Here is a 23,734-nt window from a genome sequence, read left to right as displayed (position 1 = left end):
TGCGGGCTCTGAGAGCCTACGTGGCCGCGACTGCCGGTATCAGGCAGTCGGACCAGCTCTTCCTCTGCTATGGTGGCCCTCGGAGGGGCTGTGCACTCTCTAAACAGCGACTGTCTCACTGGGTGGTGGACACCATCACCCAGGCATATAAGGGAAGTGGGCACCCCCCGCCAGCTGGGGTGAGCTGCCACTCCACCAGAGCTGTCTCGACGTCATGGGCAGCCCTACGGGGCGTTCCCCTGGAGGACATCTGTGAAGCAGCGTCATGGGCGTCACCGAGTACCTTCTCCAGGTTCTATCGAGTGAATGTTGCCATTCCCCACCCGTTGGCTGTGGTCCTGCTGCCCGACTCTGCTGCTTCCTCTCAGTAAAGTGAGTAGGTGCTGGATTCCTCGTGACTTTTCTGGTATGAGTCATCCAGTGCTTGAAAGCACCGCCTCTGGCGGTCAGTAAGGATGAAATAGAACGAAAGTTACGTATGTAACTACGGTTCTATGAATCCTGGATGACCGCCAGAGCGTTCTGTCACTCAGAATCCTTGTGTACTCGCGAGAAGATTCTGAAGGAACCGATCTGCTGATGCCACCGGAAGATATAGGCTCTCCGGGGTCAGCAGGGGGTCACGAGTGACTTTGTTGGTATAAACACTCGACCTGCGCATGCGCGAGATGTATCATTCAGTTCTTGAAAGCACCGCCTCTGGCGGTCATCCAGGATTCATAGAACCGTAGTTACATACGTAACTTTCGTTATCCTCTGTCGTCATTTCCTCACAGCCAGTTTGTCTGTCAGTCAATCTGTTCGTCCATCAGTCCTTCCTTTGTTCCTCTTCTGGTTTCCTCCTTGTAACTTTCTGTTAATAATTTGCTCTTGCTGCTTTAATTCATCATGCTTTAGTTTCTCTAACAAAGCCACTGTCATGTTCACTGCCTGTCTTTGCCCCCTCCTCCTGTAGTCCTGCGTTTGGGTCTTTGTCCACTTTGTGGTTTCTCACTGAACTATTATATAGAATTATAATAATAGATCGTAGATATTTGACTTGATATCAGGGAATATTACAGCAGAGAAAGGGACGCAAATATTGGAAAAAAAACTGTGAAGACGGTAAAAGTCTCTACCGCTTTGAGCTTAAGAGGGGTTATTGTCCTTTGTTGTCCGATTTGATCACAGATGGTTTAGGACATTGTTAAAAAACTGACAGATGGTTTGAACATTTTCTTCTGCAGGATTTTCTGCTGCAGCAGACTTTATTGTTTAAGCCCTCAGAAGAAGTTTGTGTCTCTCAGCCCTTTAATTCTATTGGCTGCCTTTTAGCCATCTTCATCCTGCTCTTCCTCTTTACTATCCTGTTTTCCTCCCACATCTTCATCGCTCCTCATTCTCAACCTCACGTCCTTTTTCTAGCTGCTTATCCTCCTTTTCCTCCTTGCCTTACACTAAGTCTGTTTACAAAGGATAAGCAACTCTAGCAGCACTCTCACTGCTGTTTTTACCCTTTAAGGGAGTTGAGACCGGATGTCTGTCTCTGGTGGCCGTTTGTTTCTATGATGTGTGTATTTATGTAAATCTTTGAGAATGGCCATAACCTCATATATGAACTTTGCCCCTGAGCTGCTGGTTTACCCCAACCGTTTGTTTTTCACACTGTACCTGAAGGAAAAATCCACCCAGAGACATAAATGGATTGTTATCGGGCATAGTGGGCATCGGCTCACAAGCCTGAAGTGTCAGAAAGTCTGGGGCCTAAAGAAGTAGAAATGGACACAAATTACTGCAAAACAAACCACAAAGATATTAAATTACTGTGAGGGATGCTAAACAACACAGACACAACAGCACAACAGACCCAGGTCAACAAGAGAGAGAGAAAACAGCCATAAACAGATGGAAAATGACCCAAAGAAAGACTAGAGAAAGCTTTTATTCCAAAGCACTGTTCTGGGGGAATGTTAGAATACAGAATATAAAACAGTGTTTAGAATATCTCATTTAAAACATACTAAATAAGTTATAGATGGGGGTCGAAAGGTGGATTTTTCCCTGAAGTACCTTGTTGTCCTGGAAATGTTTCTGCCTTGAAACTGTGAAATCTTGTTGTAAATGATTTTTTTTTAATAATAATAAATAACAATGATTTGTTTGTTTTTACTGGTTTTTTCTGTGTTATGGCTGTGAAAAAGTGTCACACAAACAAACAAACTGATGTACTTTTCAGCTGAATGTTTTGGGGATTTTGTACAAATCACATGTCCTTCTCTGCAGTGTGTCTTTATCTGGTGGCAGAGTTAATGTTCTTTTTCATGTCGCCTCAAGATGACTGAAGCATCTGAGATGTTTATTAGGTTTGACACTGTATATTACTCTTGTATTGTTGTTCATCAAAGTTTCTAGTTTTGATAAACATTTTAAGTAGCCGCTTCATGGGTATGATAACTCTTTTTTTTTTTTTATTAAAGTCAAATGAAAACATGAACCAAGCTGAAATCAAAGCACTGTTTTGACTTGATACGTGTCTGCATTTCTTAAGCTGAAATGTTTTAGGCTGAGTTCATGAAACATGCGTTACACAGAAATTTAAACACAAATTACTTTTTGTTTGTTAAGATTAATTTGTGAGTTAAGATCTTGACTGACTAAATCCAGAAAAAAATTATCCTAATTACATGAATGCAGTTTTAATGAACACAGCCTCTTACAGAGTCAGTGTCACAGGTACGTTGGTCCACAGCACAAAATGTTACAGTTTCACAAGAAAGACTCAAAAATGTTAACATTTCTACATATTCTGGGCTGTATGGGCTGACATTTCTATGGTTTGCATATCGTGAAATTTTCCTAAATGTGATATTGCACATCTGCAACATGCTTATAAAGGAGGCAGGTAGGTATGGGTGGACATTGTCTTTACACTGTGGACTGTCATGCAAGAGAACCAAGAAAAAAGTCTTTGGACTCCATTGCAGTTTGTTTGGCTTAAGCATAAAAAGACTACATCGCTAGGTTTAGATATTAATAAAAACGTGTTTAGTGTCAGGGACGACAAGTATACGGTTAGGCTTGAATACTGATAAATACTTGGTTCCTTTTATAAAACAACAGGCAAACATAACCATCTCACAATGCCGGCGCCTTCTTTGTATGACTATTACATTTTGTACTTGTGGACAAACATGACTGCTATGTGTTTTCTTGTGAGACTGGGTTGTTGTGAGATGCCTTTTCTCTTATTACATGTGTCAAATCCAACGCTATCACATGACAAGAAATACAGATCAATGACAATAAAAAAATTTTTGGTTTGGTTGAGTCAAATGTAAAAATTTAAGATTCTGGAATTGCAAAACATAATTGGAAAAAAAGTGTTGAGAGCATAAAGAAATGTTTCAGTGGTTCTGACTCATTTGCTTGCATACATGTGCAATGCAGTGATTTCTCAGCTGTGTTTGTATCTGCTCTTTTTTCAACCGTATACGTGACGTGCAGATTGTGTGTATCAGTGTGTGAACAGAGCTCCTCTGCATTTTCTTAATAGTTGGAAGTTGTAAGAGTAGATTTATCTTCCTGCCTTCTGTCTGAGCTAATTTTTTGAGACTGCACTCTTGTTTTGTAAATAAATAAAACTTCCTGTTGGACCTAATTTGATTGTTTATGGGCCTTTTTTTCTGTTTTTGAAGATTTTTTTTCAGGTTTATTTTTGATGATGTCTCTTTTGCTTTTTGTTCTGTTTAGTATAAACTGTTCAGTTTAAGGATGTTTGGTTTTACTGTTGTCTTTCAAGACTCTACTTTCCCTTTTTCATTTCTTTCATCTTTTTATCTCTTGCCTTCTGCTTCCTAGTGTTGCTTTTGGTTGTATTTTGTTTGTGTCTTTCACTGACTTAAAACTGCTGTACTCGTGGAGCTTTAACCTCTCATTCTGGATTGATCTGCCTTTTCATTTCACATAAAGTCATTTCTGTGGGCCCAACTGCAGAAACAAACCAGAATGAAAAGATGGAAGTTGCATTTTAAGATTCAAAAAGCATTTGGACATTAAGCTGCTTCTCATCATCTCTCTGTGGACAGTCATATGGAGAGCTAATATTAGCCTGTATTTTCCATAATCTGCATACGTGAGTCATCATATGTGAAGGCTGACAGATGGTCGATGGGTGGAAGACAAATTTCAACATGCTGCTGCTTACAAAGGGGGAGGCAAGAGTCCTTGGTACTGCTGCCAAATATAACTGATATATCACACTGCCTGATTGGAGCCATAAACAAAAAGCTGAAATGCCAAATACTGCATATCTATTGGTCAGCATTATGTGATTCATTTCAGATTGCAGACAGTTCTTTTTCTTGTTTTAGTTTATATTTAGGGCTGCACAGTGGTGTGGTGATGAGCACCGTCACCTCACAGCAAGAGGACCTTTCTGTGTGGAGTTTGCATGTTCTTCCTGTGTATGCATGCGTGGGTTCTCTCCAGGTACTCTGGCTTCCTCCTACTGTCCAAAAACATGCATGGTTGATTCTGAATTGTCCCAAGGAGTGAGAGTGAGCGTGCATTGTTGTGTGTCTTGTTTGCCTCTATGTGGCCCAGTGATGGACTGGCAACCTGTCCAGGATGTACCTCGCCTCTCGCCCAATGACAGCTGGGATAGGCTGTAGTGTCCAGCCTTCTGTAGGTTGACTTTTGATGTACATTGAAGTGAGTGTTTGTCACAATAACTCTTAGCTTGCAGGCTTTTGAAATAGCGAAAAACAAGCTGCAGGATCTTTGCAAAACTCCTCTAGTTCTGCAAAATCTCAGCCACCTGTGTTTAGCAAAACATTTTGAGAGTTTTTGCTTTCACAGTCTCTTGCTCCACTTCTATGTTTGAGACAAACTATTGATGTTAATAAAAGTAATAATAATATTAAAATAAAAAATGTCAGTCATTGTTGATTATAATAATGATAACAATATATTGGTAACAGCCATTATAACAAGAACAAAAAGTTGTAATAATCTAGAGCTTATACTAAAGTCAACAATCATGATAAATTATATGATCCGACAGAAACGATCGTTTTGCTCCTGCTTTTCATCCTAGTTGTCATCTCTTCAATTCATTAATTCAGGCATAACAATAGCTTTGGAAATCTGAATCAGCTGCTCCCACATGCAACTTTTCTGTTGTCATGGTTGTGCATCATAACCGATTTAAAAAGAAAGTTAAAGGCAGAATAAATTCCAGCGGCAAATCCAAACCAGCATAGATATTAACATAAAGGCCTCTGAGGTCTCCTGAGTCACAGAGCCTCTGCCTGCTCTTCACAAATGTTAGCCTTTGAGAAGCTTTACTCAATGACAACTTAAGTCGGACATTCAACAACTTTAATTCATCATTAATTAATAAAAGACTGGTTTTTAGCGCAGCACAATAGATAAATATATTTGTAATGTAAGAATAAAACTGACTGGGCTGTCCCTTTCATTTACAAAGTAAACCTCAGGAACCTCTGAACATATGAATCATATGAACATAAAATCCCTTGTGTGATTGTTTTCTACTAAACTGCAAAATATTATTGCTGCTCAAAGGGAACAAAAGCATGAAGGGATCTTTTATCGTACATGCTTTTCAATTTTTAAATGTTTTAAGAACCAGTTTAATTTTTCCTCTTCAAATGACATTCAAAGAAAATCCTATGACCATTGATTTGACCTTTCTTGATAATATATTGGCAATGTGACATTTTACAGTCATTACCAGTCTCATCATCCACTCTGTACCTGGAGCCACGTCTGTGATTGTTTATCCACTCGAAAAATATGTTTCATATTTCAGCTGAGTCACCATCCACAACCTTAAGTCTTTACACCTGAGCTTTTAATGCCATCTTCACATCTTTATCGTATCTATTTTCTACATTTTCAAAATGCTTTTTAAGGCTACAAGAGACTGAATAAAACAAAAACGTTAAGCCTTGGCTCAGACTCTGCTTCTACTACCTTTGACAGTTTGTGACGGGGGGATTGCTTCCCCGAGCTGGAAGCAGTCAGTCCCTAGCGTGGAAAGTGAATGCGTAAAAGTAATACGTGTGTCCACATCCAGTTTTTTAATGGCAGAAAAACACCTGCAGAGGAACGAGAAGAACAACTTGCAACTCATACAGTGATAAAAGCACAACACTCAACAGCAGCACTAGTGTCTGGATCAACTGCTGCTCCTAAATGGGTTTTCTCTGTGCTTGTTGTGATCATTTGTGTCTGACAGATCAACAACTTAAACTCAGGAAAAACAGAATGCTTCTCAGTCATGCGATTGGTTGACTCAAAAGTAGCTACAGGGAACCTGAACCTGTCTGAAAAGTTAAGAGATTTTCACAAGCTGGGTGCAGTTATTTTCTGTTGGTGGTCCCATAAGCTCTTTACTCATTGGACAAATTGAAAAAAAGACACTGGCACTTTTTTTTGTTTGTTTTTCTGATGGGAACATGTAAGCGGCCCACTGGCAAACCTCCCAAAACTCCCTTTTAGCCTTTACGACTTTGCTTTTATATGTCATTTTACAACATACTTTAGCCCGTTGAGTAATCTCTCCATAAATATAGTGTCTTTGGAAGTTAAAATCAGGTATAAATAACTGAATTCTGTTTAAACTCAGAGCAAGAAGCTAGAGTGCTGCAGATAACAAGACAGACTGTGGAAGAGAATAGTGTAAATCTACTGTTCAAACAAACACTTAAAAACATGAGATGATTCTTCTGTAAAAACCTACAGATGCTCTGAGCTGACTCGCCTCACTTTCCCTTGATTACAGAGTGTGTGTGTGTGTGTGTGTGTGTGTGTGTGTGTGTGTGTGTGTGTGAGAATCTTACGTTATCTTGCACCTGTGCAAATGCATGAGGCGACAGCCGCCCGAGGGCAAAGCATTTTAATGAAGGAGATGAAACTCCAGGAAAACCTGAGCAGGTTTCTGATCAGGACAGAGAGGAAGAGAGCAGGTCAGAGAGCCTGATTGTGTTGGGTTATGATAGGAATTCATTTATAAAAGTATGAATCGCTCCATGACATGCTCCAGTGATGCTGATAATTCCCACTCTAGCCAAAGGAATTATTTTTTGCCTTGTGCTTCTGCCTTGCCAAAGAAAGTCTTGAAGATGATGATGCCATCCTCTTACCTGAACAACATGACTCCAAAATGGCTGTTTAAAGCTTACCAAAGTAAAACTGTATATCTTTGCAATGATAAATGCAAATGATTTTCATTCATTTTCATGATCTCATGACCTTTCTCCCATTGAATCAGCTTAAGTTAAGACCCTCATCCAATGAGGTTCGGGTGTTTTCCTGAAGACGTCCGGGGGTGAATTTATCCAAGTTTGTTCTAGTTCTTGCAAGAATACATTTGAGCTGTTGGTTATGGTGGAGAACCAAAAACCAGAACCTGAGGCACAAACTGTGACAATCAGCAAAGGTTTAAAAAAGCAAATACAGTAATAAAAGTCAGAGGATGAAATTATTTCATTTACATTTGCCCTCCATGTGGTCTCCTATACCTGCTGACGTAACTGGCTCATTGAGCTGTTCATTGCATAGTTTAATATGTTTATGCAGTGACACAACATTCATCTCCATCCAGACTTGCATTGATTTTTGCCACAATCTTCTATTGATACTGGCAGCACTGGACCACTCGCAAAGATTCTCAGAGGTGTTCAGATCTGAACTTTGAAGTGGCCAAGCCACATGTGAAAATGATGCCTCTTGTTCCCTAAACCACTCTTTCAGAGTTTGAGCATAAGGAATCCTGGATGAATGTGTAATGATGTATGAGTTTCTGCGTATTGGGTTTATATTTGGTTTTGGTTCTTGTCTGGTTTTAGTTTAGATTTTCTGGCATGTTTAGTCAGTTAATTCTGCCATTGCCCATATATGTCCTCAGCTGCCTTTCTACCTTCTCCAAGTTACCACCTGCTCCTTATTATTGTTACTTGCCTGCACCCATTCTTGCAATCCTCCCTCCCAGTATATGTTCCTCATTATCTTGTGGTTCTATGTTGTCTTTTCCTTTTCACTTGGCGATTCTTCCTTTGTTCCATTTGAGTTTTGTTCTTGTTACTTTCTGTTTGTAGTTTGTTGTTAAGAGCACCCTCTGTTCAGGTTTTAATGAAATCACAGTTCAACTTCACCGGACTTCCCCTCCCATAGTCCCGCATTTGGATCTTTTCACTCATAGCTACAACTATGAATCCTGACATTTCATTTTGGAATATGTCTGTGCCATCAGGGAAGAAAACAATCTTTGATGGAAAACCTTGCTCATTCAGTGTAGTATTGGTATATATAGGTAGTCATCGGACCTCATTTTTGGGCACGTAATGTTGGTGAACATTACGAAGCAACCCTAGATCCTGAAGCTACCCCCAGAAATTAGGCATGAGTGCATCACTTTATCCACAGCTCTATGCACCCATCACTCAAGAAGATGGTAAATCTGGACCCATCAGAACATTGATAAGTTAATACTTAATACTTTAAGATTTTTTTTTCCAATTAGCTTAAAAGCTCAATGGTTTTCTAAAGGCTACAAAGGTGTTTAGTCCCTATACTTTGAGGTCTTTTTGTAATGTATGTGTGGAAATGCTCTTACTTTCACTGTTACACATTGCTGTGAGTTCTAGTTTTAATTTTCTTCAATATGACTTTACCAAACGTTTAAGTGACTTCAACGCACAATTATTCAAGATCATTCTTGCAATCACATTTCATCCTCTAAGGTTATGATTTAAAACTATCCTTCCAGGTTTAACAGTGTGTTTTACAGCTCACCCTAACACTAACCCCCTATATAGTTGTTTTGTTTGCTCAGTGCTTTTCAAACACTACATGACGTATCGTCTAACATGGTTGTTATGGGAACCTTTAAAAATGCTTTAAAAATGTATCTATTTAAAGTAAAGCAAAAGTAATTTACATTGCCCAACATTTTATCCAGTGCACCCCCAACTCTGAAAGACTTCCAGTGTGCCTGACTGTACTTACAACTTACACTATGTGTAAAATAAAGTGTAAAATCAAAGCCATTATTTATTGATTCATTTATTGATCGCAGCATATCACCCTGACATGCAGCAGCAGTGAAGTGAGTTGAGATCACACAGAGTAGGAGGATCAGAGGATTTTTGTGTTCAGCAGACTCGCACAGCTCCCAGGACATTACAGCTCTTTTCATTTATTTATGAGGTGGCTGATCAATACATCATATAGCCACAAATGATGGAAATGTTCAGTGATATATTTTGTATGTCCTCTGCAGAGGCTTCAGTCCCACAGCTGCTGACTAATTGATCAAATGCGTAGAATAAAAGGAGCCAGTTCTCTCAGGTACCTACGGAAGAGTATTAGGGCTAGGCATAAGAAAAAATATTTATATTTTGCCTGTCGAGAATAAAGTCTACATGTTGAGAATAAAGTCGAAATGTCGAGAATAAAGTCTACATGTTGAGAATAAAGTCGAAATGTCGAGAATAAAGTCGATATGTCGAGAATAAAGTCGGCATGTCGAGATTAAAGTCGAAATGTTGAGAATAAACTTGAAATTTCAAGATGTCAAACTCTTGAGAAGAAAGCGTTAGTGTACATGCTGCCTATACAAAATGCCTTGTCTTGATGAATTGGTGACATTGTACTTCAAAATTGGGTTTAATAATAAGGAAATCATTTGTCTTTTAGCACATAAGCATAGAATAGTTATAAGTATACGGACTTTGAAGAGATTGTGCCGAAAACTACGTCTGTTCAGAAGGAGAAACCACACAAACTCGGACGAGGTGGCCGCATTCATGCAAACTGAAATAGCTGGTAATGGACAGATACAAGGATATCGATGGCTACACCTGCGTGCAATACAGAGAGGATATGTTGTATCACAAGATACAATAAGACAATTGATAAAGATGATGGATCCTGTAGGTGTGGAGCTCAGGCGGGCGCGACGTCTCAGACGCAGGCATTACCGCAACAAGGTCCTAACGCGCTATGGCATATGGATTCGTACGATAAGCTGAAGCCATACGGCATTGCCATCAATGGCTGTATTGATGGTTTTAGTCGCTATGTTGTGTGGATGGAAGCGTACAGAACAAACAACGACCCAAAAAGTAATAGCAGACTACTTCATCACATCCATTGCGTGCTTGGGAGGATGCCCGGAGCGACTGCGCGCTGACAGAGGCACGGAAAATGGGCACGTCGAAAACATGCTTGTGTTTTTGTGCATGAATCACTCAGATACTTTTGCAAGAGACCGAAGTTTCATCTATGGACGCAGCACCGCAAACCAGCGGATTGAATCTTGGTGGGGAATCTTGAGAAAACAAAGTGCACAATTTTGGATCAACCTTTTCCAAACCCTCCAAGATGACGGGCATTTCTCCGGTGATTTCTTGGATAGAAGTCTAATCCAATTCTGCTTCCTAAACCTTGTTCAGGTAGGCCAGCAAACTCATCACCATGGCCCTTCTATCAATCATATCTACACATATCCTATCCTCTTCTCCTTCCTTAAACATGCCAACCATATAAACCAAAATAGCTTTGATTAGAGCACATGGAAGAGAATGGATAATCGAATACATTTGCATTTAGTCATTTAGCAGACGCTTTTGTCCAAAGCCATGGAATAGGAGGAGATAACACACTTCTCCTCATTCCATAACACAATTACACACGTGCAGAGTGAAACAACTGACTGACCATTTTCAATATTACACACAGTATAAAATTAGTAAACATACATATATCTCACATATCCTTGTGTATATAGCCATAATGAATAAAACCCCAGCTTATGTCTGGTATTTTATTTTTATGCAGGATGAACTTGATGAAATCGTGACAACCTGGAATTCGCACAAGATAAGAGCTAATGCAGGCCATGATGTGATCGGAGGTCGCCCTATTTTGATATATACACTTCCAGAGATGTATGGTGCTGAGGACAATATCAAGACAATTGACATGGAGGAGTTGGCCCTTTGTAAGGAGGAGTGCACCCCCAAAAGCCAATACCCATGTGATGACACAGTATTTGATCTCTGCTGTCTTCTGATGCAGGAAAAAGGATGGGATGCTCCTAGAGATGCATATTCTGCTGCTGAACTGTACACCTTATTGAGAACTGAAATACTGTTAAATATATGAGGGTGGACTAAAAGAAGGATCATTGGTCTATGTATGCATGTAGCCCCGACATGCAGCATGTGAGATGGACCCATGCATTTGGTTTGAATGGCATCTTATGTACACTTCTCTGGCTATCTTAACTCACACACATACACTACATACACTCCTCAGAGTAGCGCTCCAGTCAACGTGAACATTCTGAACTGCTCTCTGCGCTTATTCACACACATTCACCACACTAAACGCACACTTGTAGAGGGCCATAGTTATGACTGTTATAATATGTTTATGCATACTGTCAGGTATTTCTGCTCATGCGTAAATTGGTCTGCCATTGAAATAGTACTGTAATTTAGTTTAACAGTCTATGGTTGATATTCTGACATTGAATGCCTATTAGAGGTGAATGTACTTATAACGTTTTCTGTGTTGCATTTGCCTGTTAGTATTCATTGATGGGTTATTTAATTAATTATGTTCCATTTATGTGGTGTCATCTCACATCCATAGTAATCAGTACCGAACCAAATAAATAGTCAATCTTTCCCAGTCCGAGTGTGTATGGATTCCACTGCATTGTCTTTTATTACCCCATGTGGATAATTGTTATCATGTCCTATCATAAATCACTGATAGCCACACATTGACAATTTACAATTAGGAGTTTCCTAATCAGGAGTGGTGGCCAAAAAAGCTGGAGTGTAAAATCATTACGAAATGCAAATGAAACCTGATTTTATATTGAGAGGAACTAAATCACATGGAATGGAGATAATCATATCCGTAGTTAATATGACACTTTTCTGAAAGGTTTCTGAAGTGGGTCACCATTGTATACATTCATTCATTTGATAACCTTACCCAGGGGATACCTGGCTATAGACTGTCAACTGTACTGCATCTCATCTGCCACAACGCACCTTTTGCTCCTCCATTAGTGTGAGGGCTTCCTCTGGGACCCCCCGATCCTGTAGGAAACCTGTCACGGTGATTGACATATCTGCCAGGTCCAAGTGAGCCGATGTTCTCGCGGATTATGGTCCTTTAAAACTGTCATAAAAGAGTCACATGAGGTTCACATAACCTATTATATCTGATAGCTGAATAGTTATCGTTAGATCTACGACAATAAAGATCGAAAGAGCACTGTATTTGATAGCGTGTAGTTAGCTAGCTATCCGAAAATAGTGGCTGGCTAGGTTTATGAGTTGAATTCCGCTAGGTTGGTAACGTCAAGGTTAAGCTAAAAGGATTAGGCTTTACATTACAGATATGATAGCCTACAGCTATCAGTTATATAGTTGGACCACTTCAGAGACTCACCATCACATGCCAAGGACACACTCTGGTAGGGCGGCCAGTTGCTTAATTTGATGATGGACCAGAGGAGTTGACTTTTTTCTTTATTCTCGACATTTCGACTTTAATCTCGACATTTCGACTTTATTCTCGACATTTCGACTTTATTCTCGACATTTCGACTTTATTCTCGACATTTCGACTTTAATCTCGACACGTCGACTTTATTCTCGACAGGAAAAATATAAATATTTTTTCTTCTGCCTGGCCCTAATACTCTTCCGTTGGGTACCACTCTGCTGAAGAAGAAGAAAAGGGTTTGAAGATGGTTTACATTAACAACACTTTACCCAACATGACAGATTTAATAAAACGTGTGTTATCTGAATCAAATTGAATGAATGCGATCAGTTGAAAGGAATTCATGGCATAAGGAGCTCATGGTGAAGGTTTGTATTCATTACAGCGCAAGGGTAAATGTTTGGGACGTTGGTTGATTCTGGCCTCTGACTGACTACATCACGATCAATGCAGCATTTCTTTTTATATCTTTTTTTTAGTAGGGTTGTCAAAGTTAATAATAACACAATGACATTTCTTAATGTCATCTCAGTTGAATACCATTTTAATTGATACTTTAAAGTCAAATGTATAATAATTAACAGTACAAAAAAATCCTTTTTAAAAAATCCAAATCAAATCAAACATCAAATCAAATTTATTTATATAGCACATTTCATGTACAAACAATTCAAAGTGCTTTACATAAAATAAAAGAAATAAAAGAATTGCAGCAGGGAGTGTAAGAAGCATTAAAAATACATAAAAGAATATAAAGAGAAACAAATAAAATAATTTAAATTAATTTAAAAACAAGTAACAGTCTAGATAAGTTAAAAGATATTTCATGCATAGACACATGAGAACAGAAATGTCTTTAAACTGGATTTAAAAATGTCTCCATTTGGTGAAAGTTTAATCTCCACTGGCAGTTTGTTCCACTTGTTTGCAGCATAACAGCTAAATGCTGCTTCTCCATGTTTAGTCTGGACTCTGGACTGGACCAGCTGACCTGAGTCCTTGGATCTAAGAGCTCTGCTGGGTTTATATTCTCTGAACATATCACAGATGTATTTTGGGCCTAAACCGTTCTGGGATTTGTAAACCATCAGCAGGCTTTTAAAATCTATTCTGTGACTGACTGGAAGCCAGTGTAAAGATTTTAAAACTGGTGTGATGTGTTCAGATCTCTTAGTCCGGGTTAAAACTCTAGCAGCAGCGTTCTGGATGAGCTGCAGATGTTTAATGCTCTTTTTGGGAAGTCCAGTTAAAAGAGCATTACAGTACTCGAGTCTACTGGAGATGAATGCATGGATGAGTTTCTCCTGGTCTTTTTGGGAGAGGAAACCTTTAATTCTGTTGATGTTTCTGAGGTGGTGAAAAGCTGCCTTGGTGACAGCTTTGATGTGGCTGCTGAAAGTCAGATCTGAGTCTATCAACACTCCGAGGTTACGAACTTGGTCAGTGATTGTAAGGTCCCGAGTCTAAAGATATTTACCAACGCTGACCCTCTTCTCTTTGCTACCAAACAGAATTATCTCAGTTTTGTCTTCATTTAATTGTAGAAAATTCTCTCTCATCCAGGTGTTTACTTCCTCCAGACACTGACACAGTACGTCTGCTGGGCTGCAGTCGTCCGGTGACAGAGACACATAAAGTTGTGTATCGTCTGCATAACTGTGATAATTGATGTTAAAATTCTGCAATATCTGACCCAAAGGGAGCATATACAAGTTAAACAGAAGAGGTCCAAGAATTGACCCCTGGGGGACTCCACAAGTCATGGCCACTCGCTCAGATTCATAGCTGCCAATTGTAACAAAATAACTCCGGCCTTCTAAGTAGGACCTGAACCAGTTAACTCTTTCGGTGCCATTGACGTCTATAGACGTCAATTAAAAAAAAAACGTTCACTGCCAAAGACGTCTATAGACGTCAATTGCGTTTTTAACGGAGCGGGCTGGGGGACAATCTAGCGGAGTTCGTCACTAAATCTTAGGCTTGTAAACACTAAACAGAGAATATACTGGCAACATTACCCGCTAGGTGGCAGCAGTGCCACTATGCACACACAAAAAAAAGAGCTCGTTTTCTCCATTTTTTGGGTCAAACAGCTGATTTTGGTGAAACCAACCTATGTTCTATTGTCTATTACTAAAAGACTGAAAATGGTAGAAACAAACTTTTTTTTCCTGATCAAAGAAGAGAGTCTACTCTTTCTTTTGGTAATTTCGGTGTGTACATAGTCATAAGACACACTTTTCTGTGGGTCTTGGAAAATCAAAATACTGAAAAACACTTGGCAGTATGGGTGTCTCTGAACTGAAAATGGCTGGCAGCCAATGAGTTAAGGACCGCTCCAGAAAGTCCAACCCAGTTTTCCAGCCTGTGCAACAGAATTCTGTGATCTACAGTATGAAACGCAGCGCTGAGGTCCAACAGAACCAGGACTGAAACATTACCAGAATCATTATTTAACCTAATGTCGTTTAACACTTTGACCAGAGCTGTTTCAGTGCTGTGATGATGTCTGAAGCCTGATTGAAAGTTATCAAGACTTCCATTTTCATTCAGAAAGTCGTTGAGCTGGTTAAATACAACTTTCTCAATAATCTTGGGTATAAAAGAGAGGTTAGAGACAGGTCTGTAGTTGTTCATCATAGAGGCGTCTAGAGCATGCGCGTCGAGAGACCTGGTCATTCGGGGCTTCAGCCCCGAATCTCCGGGCTTCAGCCCCGAATCTCTCTGGACTGACATAAAGAAAAATATGTATAATAATAATAAGAAGAAGAACGAAGAAGAAGAAAAAGAAGGAGAGCTCCGTCACGGGACCACACTTTGAGCGGTGATAGACTACCGCGGCGCTGCTGTCATCATGCAACTTTGTAACCAGCTCAGACCGCAGGCTCCACCTGCTCTGAGGAGGAGTGAGTGGGGTGGGGGCGGCGGGGGCGGGGGCAGCGCCAGCGCCAGACCAGCGATCTCTTCTCCTGCCTGGGGTTGAACGGAGGTTGATTTTACTCTATATCGCCACCTCCTGGCCAGAAAAACTGCCGGTCCGGCGCTATCAGTTAGCCTGCTAATTCTGCAGTAAAACTCAGCTATGCTGCGTATAAACTTTGGTTAGGACATGCCAGTAGGATCATTTCTGCACACTCTTATGGTATGTATAGGTGTTTTTTGTATGCAATACACTTCAAAATGACATAAAAATCGCACATTGTGCCTTTAATAGGAGGGTTTCACTTGACGTCACTTCCGTATTTTTCTACCCAGGTGGTGGGCAGCCTGAGCTGGAGCCAATTGAAAACACTGTGTTTTGTCTGCCACTTTTTGCCCAAAATACCTCAGTTTTGTGCCGTTTTTGGATGTAGCAATCGGTCTAACCGAGAGAAGGGAAAGGGTTACTATCGGGTACCGAAGGTAATCGCCCATAGAGGTGAGAAATGGAAAAAAACTCACAGAACAACGCCGCAAAAAGTGGATAGTTAACCTACGTTTACAGACTGGAGGAGCTGAATTTGCAAATGCTCGTGTCTGCGGTGACCACTTTTCAAAGGTATGTGGTAAATCTAACAGTTTTGTAGTAGTGCAGTAAAGTATTATGTTGCTAAATGCCAATCAACAGTAATGTAATACGGGCTACGTTTGGGCTTTGTTTTGAAGGCTGCCCCAGCGCGTTGTTAGCTACTGAGTCAGTGGACTGGGCTCCGACGGTCAAGCTGGGTTACCAAAACACAGAGCTAAGACACCGTCATCGGTGTTTCATGCGATCTCTGAGAGTGGTTGATCTAAACAAAACAAATTTGTCACGTCGTCACAATCTTCACGTTTCAGTAGTATCCACGAAGTGCTTAAGTGCTAACAGCGCACATTAGCTCCCAGGTTCTTGACAACAGAATCGCTCGCTCTCTCTCTCTTGTGCATTAGGCTAACAAAGACACAATGTCAGCATTTGGATATATGGATCTCGGCATTTCATCAAAACATGAATGCCAACATTCACAGCTCGGGATTCAACATGTTAAGCAGCTGGTCATGAACTGTGTTAAATTTTCATTTTAACACCCCCTTTTTTTTAAAAAAAATCCCGGGGGAAAAACCCCCTGACCCCCGTTAAAAATTATTTTCATGTCTGGGCTACAGCCCCGAATGTTTGCTCAAGCTACAGACGCCCCTGGTCTAGAGTTCTCTTCTTTAGGAGTGGCTTAATGGCAGCTGTCTTTAGTGACTTGGGAAAAATGCCTGATGCCAGTGAGCTGTTAACTATTCGTAGGAGATCACTTTCTACTGAGGTAAAAACAGTTTTTAAAAAGTCGGATGGTATTATGTCCCGAGAACAAGTTGTTGATTTCAGATGCCCAACTGTTTCCTCTAGGATTTTTAAATCTACAATATTAAATTGTGACATAACGTCAGAGTTATGACGTTATGTCATAACTCCACTGCTTTTCATTAAAGTTACGACCCGGCTAAGCCAGGAAAAGTGGGAAGTAACATTAGAACCAGTTGGAATTAGTTAAGGAAAAATTATTCTGTATTAAGTGACAAAACAAAAGATGCACCGCAAAAGGAAAACTGCAACTAAAAACCAGGGCGTGTAGGTTTTACCAAATCAGTGAAATTAGTCAAAGAAAATGGATCCTAAAACAGTTAACTGACAGTTCTAAACTATGAGCAAAGCAGTAAATGAAATACTGTCCTATTACCCAGTCATAAATAATGATATATAACAACCCTGATACTTTAAGGTCATCACTACCAGACATCTAACCCTCATCCACAATGCAGACCAAAAGCAGTGCTGCTAAAAACGTTATTTAAAAGTTAAATGGGTGATGAAGAATAGTATGATCAATGCACATCCATATTTCTGAGCCTGGATTCCAGTTGTATCAATGAATTACATCAATCAATTTAGCTGTGTGCTCTTTTCTTTTTATAATTTTATTACACTGACTTCCTTCTTAAACTGTTAGTAGAGTCAGTTGCACAACCCCCATTTTCAGATGTGTTTTCTGTGATTTTTTAAGCCAGTCGAACAGTATTTTTGCCACTCAGTGGGGCCTAATTGAGTACAATCACATGTCTGTCACACGTAAAATGACCTCACGTACCCTCTATAATGAAGCTTTGGCAACCACAGTAGCTCTGCTGAAGGGAGGTTTGTTCACTTTTTTTTGGATTACCTGCCTCTACAGCGCTTTTTGTTCTATCTGACGGTTTACTTTCTTTACACCAGAGTGTCTCCGGTGTCCCCCCCCCAATATTGGAGACGGGCGCATTTGTCCCACCCAAACATTATTTTATATCTGTCAGGTTTTACGATATGTGCCCCCCCCCCCCTCAATATTAAACTCATTCCTACACCCTTGTCTGTTAATATTGCATCTCTATCATTTTATGACAAGCTTTACGTGACTTTTCTATCATTATACGTCTCTTTTATTCCTCTTGTCATGTGTTTTATTGCTAAGACATATAATGTTTCTTATTTGATATATGTTTGGTCTTGTTTTGCACCTGTCTGTGTTCACTGTTTCGACTTTCTATTATTAAATAAAACACACTGTTTCAAGTGTTGGTCCTGGGCCTTTGGCTTGTACCTGATTGGAGGGTTGGGTAAAGGATCCATGATATTAACAAGTCAACTTCCCATCACTTTCTGACTCTTGACACCGGCACCACCTCCAGCTGTGAGAAAGAGGCGCAGCAGAAAGGATGAGGTAGTTAAACTCTTTTAAAATCAGTCATATTCATCACCAGCACAGCAGGGGGCAAATCCCAGAATTTCAGACTTGATCTCATTAAGCACATAATGTTTCTTCCTCACTGATAATTATGATATTAATAAAAACCAATCAACTCTAATGCTTCCCGTTAAACTAGTCACAATATTTATGTCTTTATTTAATGTTTACTGGGAGTAAATTGCTTTTTTTTTCTCTCTCTGTGTGATGCTTTTGTTAAACAGCAGCTTCATTATCCCACATGAGGATTTAAAGCTTTAACTCTTACACAGTGGATTGGTTTAATCAGTCTTTAGAAAACATTACTTTATAAAGTTTTTTTTTTTTGGCGGTAGTTTTTTTTTTTTTTTTTCAATCATTCTGTATCAGGAAAGATGCTGTTGTTTGGTTAGAATTAATAATAATAATAATACTATTATGAAAAAATACCTAAATTTTCAATGTTGTTGACTGGTGTTTCTCAGCTGTTTAAATGTGTCACTTTGTCCTGCATTTAAAACAGCAGGAACCAGAATTTAAAGCCCTAAAACCAATAGTGGACAGGGGAATAAATCAAGATTTGTGTTTGTTTTTTCTTTATTGAACCAGACTGAGACATATTCATTTGCTCAAGTGTCTGAGCTCAGCTTTTGGAAAGTCCACCCAGATTTTAAACCAAAAAAGAAATGCAGCAATTCTCCAGCTTTTAGAGAACATGAACAAACCATGGCCTTGAGAAATGTTTTCTCATGAACAGATAACAGAACAGAACAACATTAATAACTAAACAAGGGGAGCCCAAAATAAGAACATCTGCCTTTGTGTTGATTCTTTTACACCACAGGTCATATTTACTCTTTGTTTTCAGTACTTTTACATTCACTACCTTGATCAGATTAAGAATCAGAGGTGGGCCATACTCTAAGCGGGTCACATGTCCATCACACAGCACAGTAAGACAGACATTCATGCTCTATTAAAACTTCAGTCAATTTAAAATAGCCAGTTAACCTAACATGCATGTCTTTAAAGTTTAAACTGTGGTAAGAAACTGGAGCACGGAGAGAAGAGCAAGTTAGGTGATGGTCTACACTGCCCAATCCTTAGAGTTTAATAAGAATAGATATATATAATAATTATGAAAATGTATGCACATATCAAACAAGATACATCTGCCAGTACCAGTCAATGACATCAGTTGACAAACATATCTGTTATGTTACAAGTCATTTCAAAAGAATATACATCTACAACAATCAAAATTGTTTTATTTGTTTTGGAATATAATTATTACTGCACTAGGGTATTAATGTTACTGGTAGAGGTGGAGTTTTAATACTTTAATCTTTAAATGTAATGTACACAGATAGATAAATGTGCTGCTCTGAGCTTGTGTTGGTTTTCTTCTCGTGTGTTTTGAGTTCGGCAATTAGTGAAACTCTGCCTCCCCCTAGTGCTTGTTAACTGCTATTACAGACATCAAAATCTTCCCATCTAACAAACCAAGCAGATCTACATAGTATCATTTGGGAAAAAAAAAAGAGGGTTGGAGCCCTCAGTGTGGGCTCCACCCTTCTTTACTATTGGTTTGTTTTTTAGCTGAGAAGCATCTGATTCAGTTACATACTGCTTGAAGATGTGCATAACATTTTTCATTGTTTTTAACAGATGTACACAGTATATTTTTATAACAAAAGACTAAAAAACAGTTCAAATTTCCTTTGAAGTGAAGATTTCTGATGAGTTATATCAGTTATCATACAATTCATATCAGTTGTATATGCCGTTTTAAGTAATATTGAGACTGGGACCCAAGAGTATTACGATGATAAAGAAAAATTGTGATTTATTAATCTGCTAATTTGGTGGTAGATTGGTCAGTACTCAACTGTTTTACCAAGGTTCCAATCTCCAGCTGCCAAGTAATCCTGTTAATCAGTCTATTCCCTCATAGATAAGAGGAGAACACTGCCTCCACTCTTGCACAATAAAAGTTCACTATTGTAAACAGAACACCCGTTCCATTTCTGCTTACATTTTGGATCCTGCCCACCTGTAAACCTTGACACTTAAGGTCAGTTTGGTCTCACCAGTTGACTAACAGGCATGTTTTTGTCAACTGGATGGTGGGAGGAAGAAAGAGTATTTGGAGAAAACCGACGCATGCGCAAGGAGAACATTCAGTCCACAATTGGTTCATCCTACATGGCTTTAGTGATGAAATTCAGGCCACTACTGCTTGCATGACCGTACTCCAGTTTTGTACCTGCTGTCTTAAAGCAGTCAGAATGAAACTGAATATAAACAGTGGTACACTCAAAAGGGCTGCCCCTCCACATCAAAAAGAGCCAGTTGGTTCGCCACTGAAGGATTTTGGACATTGTTCCACCATGACGAGGCCTCGAGCAGACCCAGGACCACGTGGAGATACTAGCTATATCTCTCAGTAGGCTTGGGAACGACAGAGCAGGAAGAGGTGGCTGGAACCTGTGGCCCCGTGACCTGGACCCAGATAAGCAGCAGAAAATGGATGAAGCTTTGTGCTCATTCTTGACCATCAAATTCCACTCAAGAACCTCGTCTGGTTCTGCTATCCCTACGCACGAGGCAGATCAAGGCTCCCTCTCTACCTTCAAGAATGTTTCAAAATCTCATCTGTTTGAATTAATCCCCCCCGCATCAAAAAAGTCCAACAAACACCCCTAAATTGCACTTATTTCCTCTACTTGTAACCTTTGCATGGAACCGCAGCACTTGACGCTCTTATCAGGTTTCGTATTACACCCCAGCTTGAATGTTGTTCCTTACTTGTGAGGCGCTTTCGATAAAAGTGTTTGCTCAGTGACTAAATATAAACAAACCTTTGGACATTTTGGACTCTAGTCCTTTTGTGTCTTGTTGTAGTTGATGTACAATTCTTTAAGTCACTTTGAGACTCTTCAGTCTTAGTCACCACCATCCATGTTACATAAAATGTTTTGCTGTTTTGTCTCATCCGTGTCCTCGTGTCTCTAAATTTGTTTTACATCTATTTGGCCTCACTTTTTTAAAAATTATTTTACATTATTATCTCTTTTAGTTACTCAAGGTGTTTGTAACCTTAAACTTTTTCATGCTTTGTTTCCTATTTTACATCAGTAGGTGGGGGCTTAGGACCCAATTTGGGCTTACTTGTATTACTTGTATTAATTTGTTGGAACTTATTGTGCCGTCAACAGCTGCTTCACAATGAGGTTTTGGTTCTGGGGGTTTGTAAGCTTGTACCTGTGAGATCTAATCAGTAATACATTATATTTACAATCAGAGCACCCAAGTACCCTTTAACTGAACTCTGTAAAAATCTGGTTTGATTTCTCATGAGCACAGCAGGCAGATACCCCCATAATTAACTGTTCAAACGGCTAATAGTTTTATTTAATTTTAGTTGCAAGAAGATTTACTTTTCTCCTCAGTGTGATGCTTTTTTAATGTGGTGCCTTCATTTAACACATAAGGATTTAAAGCCTCAACTCTTGTGGATTTGTTTAATGAGGGATTCATAAGAGAGAGAGATGGAGGTATGATTATTTTCCTGTTTGTGGAGTTTATTTTAAATCAGCTCATCCTGCATTTCATCCATCAAGGACTAGAATCTGAAGCTTTAAAACTCGTGATGAGCACAGCTACAGCTCTAAAAGGCAAAAAACTGTGTGTAATGGTTGAGTGGTGACAGGGCTCAAAAACTACTGACAGAGGACGAGAGTTAAGGTTTATTGATGCTCGGGGAAAACACTGGAAGGAATAATAGGACTCTGTCAGTCCTCCCCAGGGAGATGGATGGATGCAGGTAGGTGGCAGGCGAGGGGTCCGAGTTCTGGGAGCCAAAGTTCCTTATCCAAACAGATGATTCAGAAAGCCAGGTGGGGAACACAGGAGTCCAAATACACACTGTAGAGGAAACTGTTCAAAACAAGTTCAGGGAGTAAACAAGATCAAATCCAGGTCAGGTCCAAGGATTACAGAGAAATCCAAGCATACAATTCAAAAGTATAAATTCAAGAAGCAGGCAATAGGTCAAGACAGGGCAGACAGGTCAAAAGCTTACAGAAGCGATCAGGGGCTGGGTGGAGATCAGGGTCAAAAACAGGTGCAGACAGAGAGAGAGGAGATGAACCAAAGAAGGTCGGCACAGGAAGCGAGCTGGAGACCATGACACTGTGATTCATCTCAGTTCTGTAGAAGTGAATCAGACCTGAGATATTTATGAGTGCCATTATAGTGCCATTTTAGACATAGAAGCACCAGCCGGCCTCTTCACTTCAGCCATTAGGAGAACTCAGAAACCTTTCCAGAATGATCGGCGGGTCACATTTTCTAGATAAGATACGGTGGGCAGGATGAAAAGGTTGAAATTAGGATACAAATAGAACCCATTCACAAAATGCCATCTACATAAATGCTCAGATCCAAGGTTTCCCTGCAGTACACGGCATAAACAAGACAATATTTGTCATTCAGCTCACCAGTTCATCAGTGTATTTAAGCTTTTATTGTTCCAAATATTTTTGAATAACAAGTGCAAGCCACTGCCCTGTCATCACTGCCTGTGTACTGATCTTACAACATAGCTTTGTTGATTCACATCCAAAAGCATATCGGTTTAACAATAAAGGTACAAAAACAGTAAAAGTTATATTTTCAAGGCTCCAAAAACTTTACATGCCTACGTTTTCCTTTGCAGATACTTTCCACCTACAATTTGCATTTTGTGAAACTGCCACAAGTGATATTGCACAACTGTTACATGTTTAAAATCACTTTTAGGGGAAAGATAAGGGTGGAATGTGGGCGTTAAAGCACTAAATGTCAGACACAATGCCAGAGAACAAAGTTCAAAATTGCCCCCGTATTTGTCACTTTTTTCTTTGCTGTCAGTCACATTTGGAAAAAGGTTAGAAACACATGAAAAAAAAACACATTTCTAAGCTTGATATTAATAAATGTGTGGCTGCAGGTTTGCATCATGTTGCAAGGACACCTCCTTAGACAAAACAAAAGGTGAAATATTACCATCTCACAATTTCTGTGTCAGTACATTTTTGGGCATGGGGACAGATATTTGTTGCACAATTACTTGTGGACCTGAGTTGGCTGTGAGGTCCCATGTAGTGCTGTACGCAACTGAGGGCAGTTAAGTTTAACATTAAACAACTTAAAACAGGCTTAGATTGGTCATTCAAACAGAGCGGTGATGGTTTCTGTTCCTTTTCCTGGTCTGACCTCATAACCTCAGCTTTCTTTTACCTCATTTAGGTTTTTTGTTTCCTGCTGATGCTCATGATGGTGGGAAAAAAAAAAAAACATTTTTATAACCATATGTCTTGATCTTTGACATTCTACTTCTTGACATCTTGAAAATGCCTGTAATGGTGTTACACTTGATTTCCAGCAGTGTTCACATGTTGTGCTCAAATAGCTCTATGCTTGTCACTGCGTTGCTCCTTACAGTGTTA

The 23,734-nt window shown here is 39.6% G+C and overlaps 1 pseudogene; it reads left to right on the top strand.

Annotated features, from left to right (window-relative positions):
• The window catches only part of LOC142368247 (uncharacterized), a 33,121-nt pseudogene that overhangs the window by 3,029 nt on the left and 6,358 nt on the right, over nt 1–23,734 (top strand).

Source organism: Odontesthes bonariensis, chromosome 18 (assembly GCF_027942865.1).
Source record: "Odontesthes bonariensis isolate fOdoBon6 chromosome 18, fOdoBon6.hap1, whole genome shotgun sequence".
Taxonomy (NCBI): Eukaryota; Metazoa; Chordata; class Actinopteri; order Atheriniformes; family Atherinopsidae; genus Odontesthes; species Odontesthes bonariensis.
Note: the sequence above shows the minus strand (reverse complement) of the source record. Positions and strands in the feature narration are given on the sequence as shown.